Here is a 10325-nt window from a genome sequence, read left to right on the forward strand (position 1 = left end):
GCCATCAAAAAGGATAAATACCCACCATTTGCATCAACATGGATGAAACTGGAGGGGCTTATGCTAAGTGAAATAACTCAAGTAGAGAAAGACCATTATCATATGGTTTTACTCATATGTGGAACATAAGGAATAGCACAGAGGACCACAGGGAGATGGAGGGAAAATGGAACGGGAAGATATCAGAGAGGGAGACAAACCATGAGAGATTCTAAATTTCTAGAATCTAGAATCAGCTCAGGTCATGATCCCAGGGTCCTGGGGTGGAGCCCCACATCAGGCTCCCTGCTCAGTGGGGAGTCTACTTCTCCTCACCCCCACCCACGTTCTCTCTCTCTCTCTCTCTCTCTCAAATAAATTAATAAAATCTTTAAAAAAATCACCAACCAGTCTTGGTGGCCACATCAATCAAGGCACAATTGTTACATTGTCCTAGGTTTAGATGAAAATGATAAACTTCATGGGGCACCTGGTGGCTCAGTGGGTTAAAGCCTCTGCTTTCGGCTTAGGTCATGGTCTCAGGATCCTGGGATCGAGCCTGGCATCGGGCTCTCTGCTCAGCAGGGAGCCTGCTTCCTCTCTCTCTCTCTCTCTCTGCCTGTGTTTCTGCCTACTTGTGATCTCTGTCTGTCAAATAAATAAATAAAATGTTAAACATTTTAACAAAAAATGGTTTTTTGTTAAAAAAAAAAAAGAAAGAAAATGATAAGCTTCAGACACTACCCTGAGGGGTGGTGCCTAAGAAGGCCTCCTTCAGAACTGAGGGGTTGATAGTGGCCGTTCTGAGAAAGCCCAGCACCAAATCCACTGCAGACATTCATAATCATCTTTGTTATATTGCATCCCCCACAATACAATCACTGGGAAATGGGATTCAGTGATCCCCAACTTCCAACCGTCACATGGAAAAGGAGCAAAGAGAAGGGAGAGGCACTGTCTTCTTTTATAGTCACCTCTGTGTGTGTGGGCGGGGGGCGGCTGTATGGGTATAAATGTGTGTGTGTGTGTGTGTGTGTAAGTGTGTGGGTCTGAGTGTATAGGGGAGGGGCGTATGAATGTATATGAGGGTGCTAGTGTGTGTGTGTGCAGCCTCCCTTCATTCTTGCTTCACTGTTGCTAGTTTCTAAATTGTTGCCAGTTTTCTCCTTCTACTAAAAAATCCAACAAAAATTCCCTAAACCCCACAGCCTTAGTCTGTTGTTTCCTCCCCCTGATTTAGTCTTGTTGTCTGTTCCAATCACTAGTGCTTAGTGCCTGCTCTTTATTTTCAGTTTATCTTTCCAGTTTAAGTATTTGTCATTTGCTTTTGTATATTTATTTGCATAATGGATATGTGATATGCTTAAGTAACAAATTATGACTTTTAGAGTAATACAGAATAACTTTCTTGAGATTATTTTTGTCCCATTCTACTTCATGGATGAAAGAACTGATGGATCTGAAAAGGAAAAGATGTTTAATGTGGAATCAGCCCAGTGATGATCATAAAACATATAATTAGGATGAGAGTTAGACCACTGTCTGGTGGAGAGCCCTGGCCTCCATCTCAATCTACTGGAAAACATAAAATTTAGTTTAGGGATTTGTTTAAATGTAAATTTACTTAGGAGGGGGAGTTGTTATGCTGTTTTTACTCCATGTGAGTGAACTACTAATATTTTATTCACAACCCATTTTGATAGAAAGGAAAAGCAAAAAATTATAAGGATGACATCTTGGAAACCCCAGGGGAGGGCAGCCTCAAGTTAAGAAATGGCTTGGGAAATAGAAGCAGACAGAGGTAATGATAGTACATATAATTAACTACACTATTTTGCTTGTAGCTGTTTTTTTTTAAGATTTTATTTATTTATTTGACAGACAGAGATCACAAGTAGGCAGAGAGGCAGGCAGAGAGAGAGAGAGAGGAGGAAGCAGACTCCCTGCTGAGCAGAGAGCCTGATGTGGGACTCAATCCCGGGACCCCGAGATCATGACCTGAGCCAAAGGCAGCGGCTTAACCCACTGAGCCACCCCGGTGCCCCACTTGTAGCTGGTCTTAAACATAAACACAGTAACATGTCATTTGCCAAATCAAGACTTATTTATTTATTTATTTATTCATTTATTGAGAGAGCACACATGTACAAGTAGAGGCAGGGGTGAGGGGCAGAGGGAGAGTGAGAGAGAGGATCTTAAGCAGGCTCCATGCTCAGTGCAGAGCCTGATAAGGAGCTCGATATCACAACACTGAGATCATGACCTGAGCCAAAGTCAAGAGTTGTATGCTTAACTGACTGAGCCACCCACATGCCCCAGGACGTATGCATTTTAGTGCAACATTCCAACTTGGTGATCAGGAAATCACAATCCAGCTGAAAAATGAGAATTCCAAAACATATATCCCATGGACCACAAGTGTCAGGAGAAAATGTGCTTCCCTTCTCTATCCCCAAAGCATGAAACCTGAGGCATCTTAAACTCAGCATGATTACAGAGCACATGACTCTCTTCTCATAAAACATCTTGGAAGAAACTGGGGCTATACTTTTGGCTCTAAGTTGTAAATGAAGCAGGAAATGTTAAAATATTCTGGACGCCTTCACAAAGGCTCTCAGTCTAATACTGAATAAGAAACTCTTTTGGAAAAGATGAGGGATTAACAGGTGTGGGTTTTAAGTGTATGTGTTCTCCTTAGCTGACTCTTGGAATTGTCCCCATGGTTCTGTCTTTGAGCGACAGAAGGATGAAGCCCTAGGCAGGCTGATGCACAGATACAAAGATACTTATGTTGTCAGGAGCAAAAAGGAAAACGTGAGTCATAAAGAAAAGAAGGATTAAGTGTTTTAACAAGTTTTTTGCTTTTCCTGTAATTCTTATTAGGAAAAAAAGAGCAGCTTTTCCTTTCTTAATGCAATAAATATTGTTTTTTCAGTTTGGAGATAAAAAAACACGTTTATATATACAAAGCTAAGTGATTTTTTTTTCCCAATTTAACTTCTTCTGTTTCATTAAGGTCAAATAACATGCCTCCTTAGAGATGAATTGCTACATCTCCAAACTTTAAAAACTTAGAGTACTTAAGTTTACACAACTAAGTCTTATAATATTTCTATGTCTTTAGGGGCAAGGGCATGCTTCTGTTAAACACTAGTTATAATGGTTCTATACTATTGAAAAATATAGCTGTTTAAAAGAAAAAATCTCACCTTAGTTTCCCTTAAGTTTACCAAATTTACTGAATTTTATCCAAAGTATTACATTATCAGCAAAGTATGTGGCAGGTGGTGAGAGAAAAGAAGCAAAAAAAAAAAAAATCTCATAACAACTCTTATCCATCTTCCAGCTTAATGTACTTCACACTTATTGTTTTTACTGGAAGATAGACAGTGGGGCTTAAACCAATGGTCATTAATGCATACCTCAAGGAACTTGTCTCTGTTACTTCATTGGATTTTCAAAATATGGATGATAAGGTTGGTGGATATGATGTCAAGCCCACACAAAAGGAATTAAACTATCATATATGAAACGAAGGCTTTTTTTTTTTTTTTAAGATTTTATTTATTTGACACAAGTAGGCAGAGGCAGGCAGAGAGAGAGAGGAGGAAGCAGGCTCCCTGCTGAGCAGAGAGCCTGATGCGGGACTCGATCCCAGGACCCTGAGATCATGACCTGAGCCAAAGGCAGCGGCTTAACCCACTGAGCAACCCAGGCGCCCCGACGAAGGCTTTTTTTAATCTTCAAGCTCATCTCCTAGTTTGCTAGAGAATAAACCATGTATTCTGAAATCATTCAGTCCTGAGGTTTCCCCCACTTAGGGGTCTTCATAGTTTTAAGTTATCAGGATAATGATGTCTCTCTGGTGGTGACTAATGATAGGAGTGGCGACCTCTTCTGTATGAACACATTGAGTATCTCTGTGACTTGTACATTTTGTCAGATTTGAAGTCTGGCCAACAAGAGATAAACTTAACCTAAACAGAATTGTTATTAAAGAAGTGGAGCTGGAATCACGTTTTCCTGAAATAAAGTTGAAACTTCAAGTTTTGAAGGGGAAACGGGGGAATTTTAATTTTAATTTAATTTAATTTAATTTAATTTTAAAGAGCGACTCAATAATGATGAAGAATATTATCATGTTATATGAATTATATAAATTGTATTCGCTATTTTAATGACTGAAGCCCCTCCTCCCTCTCCCATGGAACTGTAGCTCTTTGTGAGCAGAAACTGTCTTCTCATCTTTGTTATCCCCACTACCTACCATGGTACCTATAGACTGGATACCTTTGATAACTACAATTAATACATTTATGAGAATAACTGGACTTAAGGGCAGAATGTAACAAAGGAGAGTTTGAGGATGAGCATTTGTCTACATTCCCAAGACTTCCCAGGAAAGAGGACACTCATCAAGGCAACCATTCCAGATCTTTGTCAAGAAATGCTAAATACCTAGTATATTATAGAGGTTAAAAAAGAAAAAAAGAGCTATCTAATAATTACAGACTACAAAATGTCATGAGCTTCCTGGGAGCCACATCCCATCACAGTTGTTTAATAGAGGTGTCATAACCAATTAGAGGTGATGTTATAAATGTATTCAGTGAACATTGGACTTTTGGTTTCCTCCAAATCAAGATTTAATTCTTGATCCCTAAAACAGAGTTAGCTTCGTCATTTGTCCACAACAGCTTAGTGAGTACATCCCATAATGATGGTCAGCATCTTTGCTCTGGCTCTATAGTCACAGTTGAGAAAGCTTTTAGGTGGTTTTGTTTTCTAAGATAATTTTCCTTGTAGAAGAAAACAAGTGTTCTAAGACAACTTAGCTTGATTATAAGATCAGGCACATCTAAAATAAACTATAGATTGACTTGATGGTCACTAATTAGTCTTTTGTAGATTTAGTTAACAGTACATGAATTTTATGAGAATGTAATAATGTCCAGCAACCAGACCAAGATTGTCAAGACATACCAGTCAAAATGTTGGGAGCTGGGTCTTCTTATTGACCTCCTTGCCTCCAGTCTTGTTCTGCCTGACTCATTTTCTTCTCTCATGTAAAAATGACCATTCTCAAACATCAAACTAAACACACAACCACACTCGTCTCTGTAAAACCCTTTAATGGCATCCAATTGCCTTCAAAAGGAAGTCAAAATGATTCTGAATGATTTCCCTTTAAGTACCTCTTGGCCCCAATCCCTCATACTCCCTCCTTTGCTCTATGTTCAGACAGTTAAACAATTTACAGTCTCCAATTGTGACATGTCACTCTCATCACTCAGATCAGTGATTCTCCACAGGGAGTAATATTATCCTCAGGGAACAATTAACAATGTCAGGAGACATTTTTATTTATCACAGGTCACGAAATGCTACTGGCATCTAGTGGGTAGAGGCCAGAGATGCTGTGAAACATCCTAGGATGCAAAGAATAATCACACATATCAAAGAATTAACCAGCCCAAAATGTCTATGGTACTTTCATTGAGAAACTCTGCTCTAGATTAATGAATGATAGCAAACTATGTGCAACAAACCTTGAGAGAAGTCCCTTTAAAACAGTGTGTCTGAAAAAAGGTTGGTAAACTATGGCCCATCGTCCAAATATGGCCCACTGCCGGTTTTGGAAATAAATTGTATTGGCTTACAGCCATGTGTATTTGTTTATGCACTGCCATCTTGTCTCTGGTGCTCTTACAGCAGAAATGAGCAGTTGTGGCAGAGACCACATGGCCTGCAAACTAAAAATATTTTTCTATCTAGCTCTTTACAGAAAAATTTGTAAACTCCTACTCTAAAGCACCTCTACCATTCCATTCTTAAGATTGCAGCAAACATAGTATACAATTATGACTTGTATATAGGAAGGAAAATACATTTTTTTCAACAGGCATACTATTTTTGCTTTAGAAGAAAACAGGCACAGGATAACAACTGAATGTCCAACTAGTTTTCTGAGAGAAGCATTTCCTGTGAACTAATAATGAGCTTTGCTGGCAAGATATCATTAAAAAGAGAAGTTTAGGGCTTGTGGGAGTAGGTGGGGGTGGGAGAGGTGAAGTAGGGTAAGAAAAGCTTAGTCATCAGATCTCACTATTTCCTCCCTAGAAATCTTTCCACTCAGTATAATCTGAACACAGACTAACATGCCTTTGAGGCTTCTTCTCAGCTTCAGACACTTGCTAAAATTTACAAGGAGAGATGGTTAGGGGCAGAGATGTATGTGGCCATTATGAGGAAAAGAGCTAATCGAACAAGCTTTTGGCAACCTCACTCCAACTCCTCAAAGGCGGGAGAACTTGCTTTGTTGTTGAATCTTCCTCTAACTTTAGCAGATTGCAAATAAAATGAGAAGCAGGTCAAAGACACAAAAGGTACATGACATCGCTAGGGTTTCCCTATGTGGTTATTGTTGACACAGGTAACAATTAAAAACACAGGTGTATTTCAGATGCACAAAATGCCAGTTTAATGCATATGCTCTTTTTTATAATAAACATCAATTTATTGTATTTATAGTGAGGGAAACTGATTCCTTATAACTACTGTGTGGCCACATGCATGTACATGCCACAAATTGCTTCTTACTTCACAAGGTATTTATTGTGAGGGAATCTTCCCTAACTGGAAGGAGAGGGAAATGAGTTTTTAGGGTTCCTCAAGTGAGATATATTTTCCCTGGGGGCAGACTGGGGAGGGTGCTACTCCTGTCATTGGGACATACACAAATCAGGCAAACCAAAATCAGAATCTTCCCAGATAACTCCAAAAAAAAAAAAAAAAAGTGCAAGCAGTTTGAGAGCTAAGGTTTATAAAATAACAAAGAGATTTCCGTAAGGCCAAATGCCTACATCAGCAATATGATATACAAGGCAAATGTAAAACCAAATAGTGCCTTTGTGAAAATTACTTTTTAAAAGTGCTGTTTGTGAGGGATATAGTTCTAAAAACATGAGATGGAGTCTTGGAGCAACAAGAAGACTGGGAAACTGAACCTGAGATTCCTATGAAGACTGAGATCCTAAAAGAGAGTTTTCCTAGGGAAAAAAAAAAAAGAAACAAAACTTTAAACTGCATCAAGTAATTATAAAAAACCTAAATATACTATAACCATGAAAGAAATTCAATTATTAGTTGAAAATCTTCTTCACCATATTTAAAAAAAAAAAAAAAGACAAAGATTTTTTAAGGTGAATTCTATGAACTTTCAAAATACAAATCATCTCAAGCTCTTCTCGAGAAGAGAAAAAGAGGAACATTCCACAATGTGATTTGAGCAAATACAATTTTAATGCCAAAACTAGTAAAGGATAGCTTTAAAAAAGAATGTCACAGGCAAATTTCACTCAGAAATAAAGATGCAAAAATTACAAACAAAATCTTAACAAACCATATCCAGTAGTTTAAAAAAATACATATAATATCATGACTGAATTGAGATTATCATGGAAATCAAGGGTGGTTTAACAGAAAATCTATAGATGTTCTTTACCATATTAACAGATTATTGGAGAAGAACAATATGATCTCAACTTCCAGGAAAAAAAATACTTGATAAAATTCAATACAAATTCATAACAAAAGATTTTGTGTGTTTGTTTTTAAGCATTTTTTTCCCAAACAGTATGGAGAGTCTCAAAGTAGACAGACATGAACATAGAAATTTTAAATATTTTGTTACCTTGAAGATCACTAAGAAAGGAGGAAACTAGTTAATAAATAGTGCTGACTGACATGATTCTCCCTCAGGAAAAGAAAATAAAACTAAACCTCTCATATCTTACCATACACAAAAATTAAATCAATTTTAGATGGATTAAGGACATCAAATAGGCGGCAAAATCTTAAGATGTTTGATTTGGGAGAACATACCTTCAGGGTAGAGGAGGTAATCTTAACAAATAGAGCACTAGCCTTGGAAAAAAAAGTTAACAAATTCATCATTGTTAAAATTAAGAACGCTTTGGGGCACCTGGATGGCTCGGAGGGTTGGGCTCTGCCTTCAGATTCGGTCATGATCTCGAGGTCCTAGGATCGAGCCCCGCGTCGGGCTCTCTGCTTGGCAGGGAGCCTGCTTCTCCCTTTCTCTGCCTACCTGTGATTTCTGTCAAATAGATAAATAAAATCTTCAAAAAAAAAAATCAAGAACCCTTTATTCATCAAAAGATAGCATAAGCAAAGTAAAAAGACAAGTCACATACTAGAAGGACTTTAACTGTAGCACATACAACTGACAAAAAGCCAAGTAACTCTATAAAATCTGTCACATGTCAGGAAAAGACAAGCAACCTATTAGAAAAACGGATATCAGTCTTGAACAGCTATTTCACAAAGAGAAAGTAGAAATGGGCTCTTTATTTATCACAAATGCCTAACCTCTTTGGCATTTTAATTTGCATTTCTTGGTTACTAATAAGATGTCGTTTTATGGCCCTTAGATTAGCAAAAATTACAAAGCCTGGAATAAAAGTACTGGCAAGGACATGGATCAAAAGGAATTTACATATGTGCTGAGATGTGGAAACTGAGCAGTCACTTGGGAAAACAACTGGGCATTATCTTCTCATTGTGAAAATTATCATACATTGTGACCTAGCAATTCAGCATCCGTCCCCAAAACCAAATGTGAGAATGTTCATGGTAGCAAAATCATAATTTTGAAAAGAAAAAGAAACAATCTAAAAATTCTTCAACAGGAAATAGACACATTTTGTATAGCCTCACAAAGCCATATAATGCAACCAGTGTATATGAGTGAATGATAATTATATGGAACACCAAGGAATTAGAAAATTGAGTGACAAAAGCACATTGAAAAATATTATATTGAGAATGGTAGCATTTTAATAAAACTAAAACAACAAAACTCAACACAGTATTCTTAAGGGTTACATACATATAAAAACTGCCAAAAAAAAAAAAAAGGAAGGATGAGATCGATAAACATAAACTTCAGGATAATAATTACCACATATTGGAGGCAAAAGAGAACAGTATGGTAATGTTCCATTCTCAGTTTCACTGTAAATCCATAAATGTTCATGATATTTCTTCAGAACTTACATATGTAACCTACTGTTTCGTATGTAAAAATATAACGTAATAAATATTTTAATGTAAGCACCATTCATATAGAGCAAGTTCAGAAAGTGAAGTATGGAAACTTAGGTCTAGCAGAAAAACATGTATTAATCAATTAATCAAGGTTAATCGATTAAGGATAAGATTGCTTCCACCAATAGTGATAGCAAACCACCTTGCCTGACATACTGATCAGGGAATACCTGGTCTAAAGATACCTGGTCTTGGGCCAGTAAGATTAAGGTACTTCCTTAAATACTTACACAAATCACTAAGATAATGTGTCTGAAACAAGTTGAGATCATGTTACAAATCTGGGTAGAAATGAAAAAAAAAAGCAAGTCATGAAGAGCAAATATTTTCTAGTCTCTCTAGTCAAAATAGGAGTGAATGAGAACGTGGATAACTATGTTGGGCCCATCTGCCTGTCCTCACAGGGAAAAGGAGGTTCAAGCCTTCATAGGAAAGGGGTCAGATTGGAGAAACTGTGTTACCAAGTCATGTCTGCACGAAGATGCCAAGCTTCTCCTTTACTCAGATCCCCTGTTCATCAAGAAACGTTTGGACTGAAATTTCATTTTCTTTTTCCAAGTAGTTTTTCCTCTCATGTTCTATCAAGTGAGTCATTGAATTATGAGGCTAGTTCAGTGTTTTCTATTATATATGTGTATCTGGATGTGTGTTTAAATCTCTTCTCTCTCTCTCTCTCTCTCTCTCTCTCTCACACACACACACACACACACACACACACACACATTTTCTGGTAGCAAAAGCTACTTCTGTGTGGGTCTGGGCATCATGAGTCAGTTATCTCTGAACATCAACACCCTGTTCCAAGCTGAGGATACTATACAAAAAAAAAAAAAAACAAAAAACTTGCAACAACACCTTCTAGAAAGCAACTGAAGGACTGCAGATGATCCAAGATAATGCCTAAAATTCCCTGAAAGTGGCTGCAAATAGGAAGTCAGGTTGGGCATCAAATGCCTATTTGACTAAGAGGGAAGGGTTCTAAGCAACTACCACCTACACAAGCACACTCTAGCTGATATGGAGTCTGCTTTCAAATGAATAATTAGAATAGGCAGTTTCTCCCTTCTGCTTTCCCATGGAAACAGATTTGTGTTGGGATAATCTGGAGGCAGGGGTGGCTTCAGCTATAAGATCAGCCCTAATTCTTATCAAGTTCTGTGTGCTGTTGTCATGCTGTTGTGACCTTTCTTAGGACACCCACTCTGCTGTCATAGGATCAA

The sequence above is a fragment of the Mustela putorius genome, unplaced genomic scaffold (assembly GCF_011764305.1).
Source record: "Mustela putorius furo isolate JIRA1106 unplaced genomic scaffold, ASM1176430v1.1 tig00003834_pilon_pilon_pilon, whole genome shotgun sequence".
NCBI lineage: Eukaryota > Metazoa > Chordata > Mammalia > Carnivora > Mustelidae > Mustela > Mustela putorius.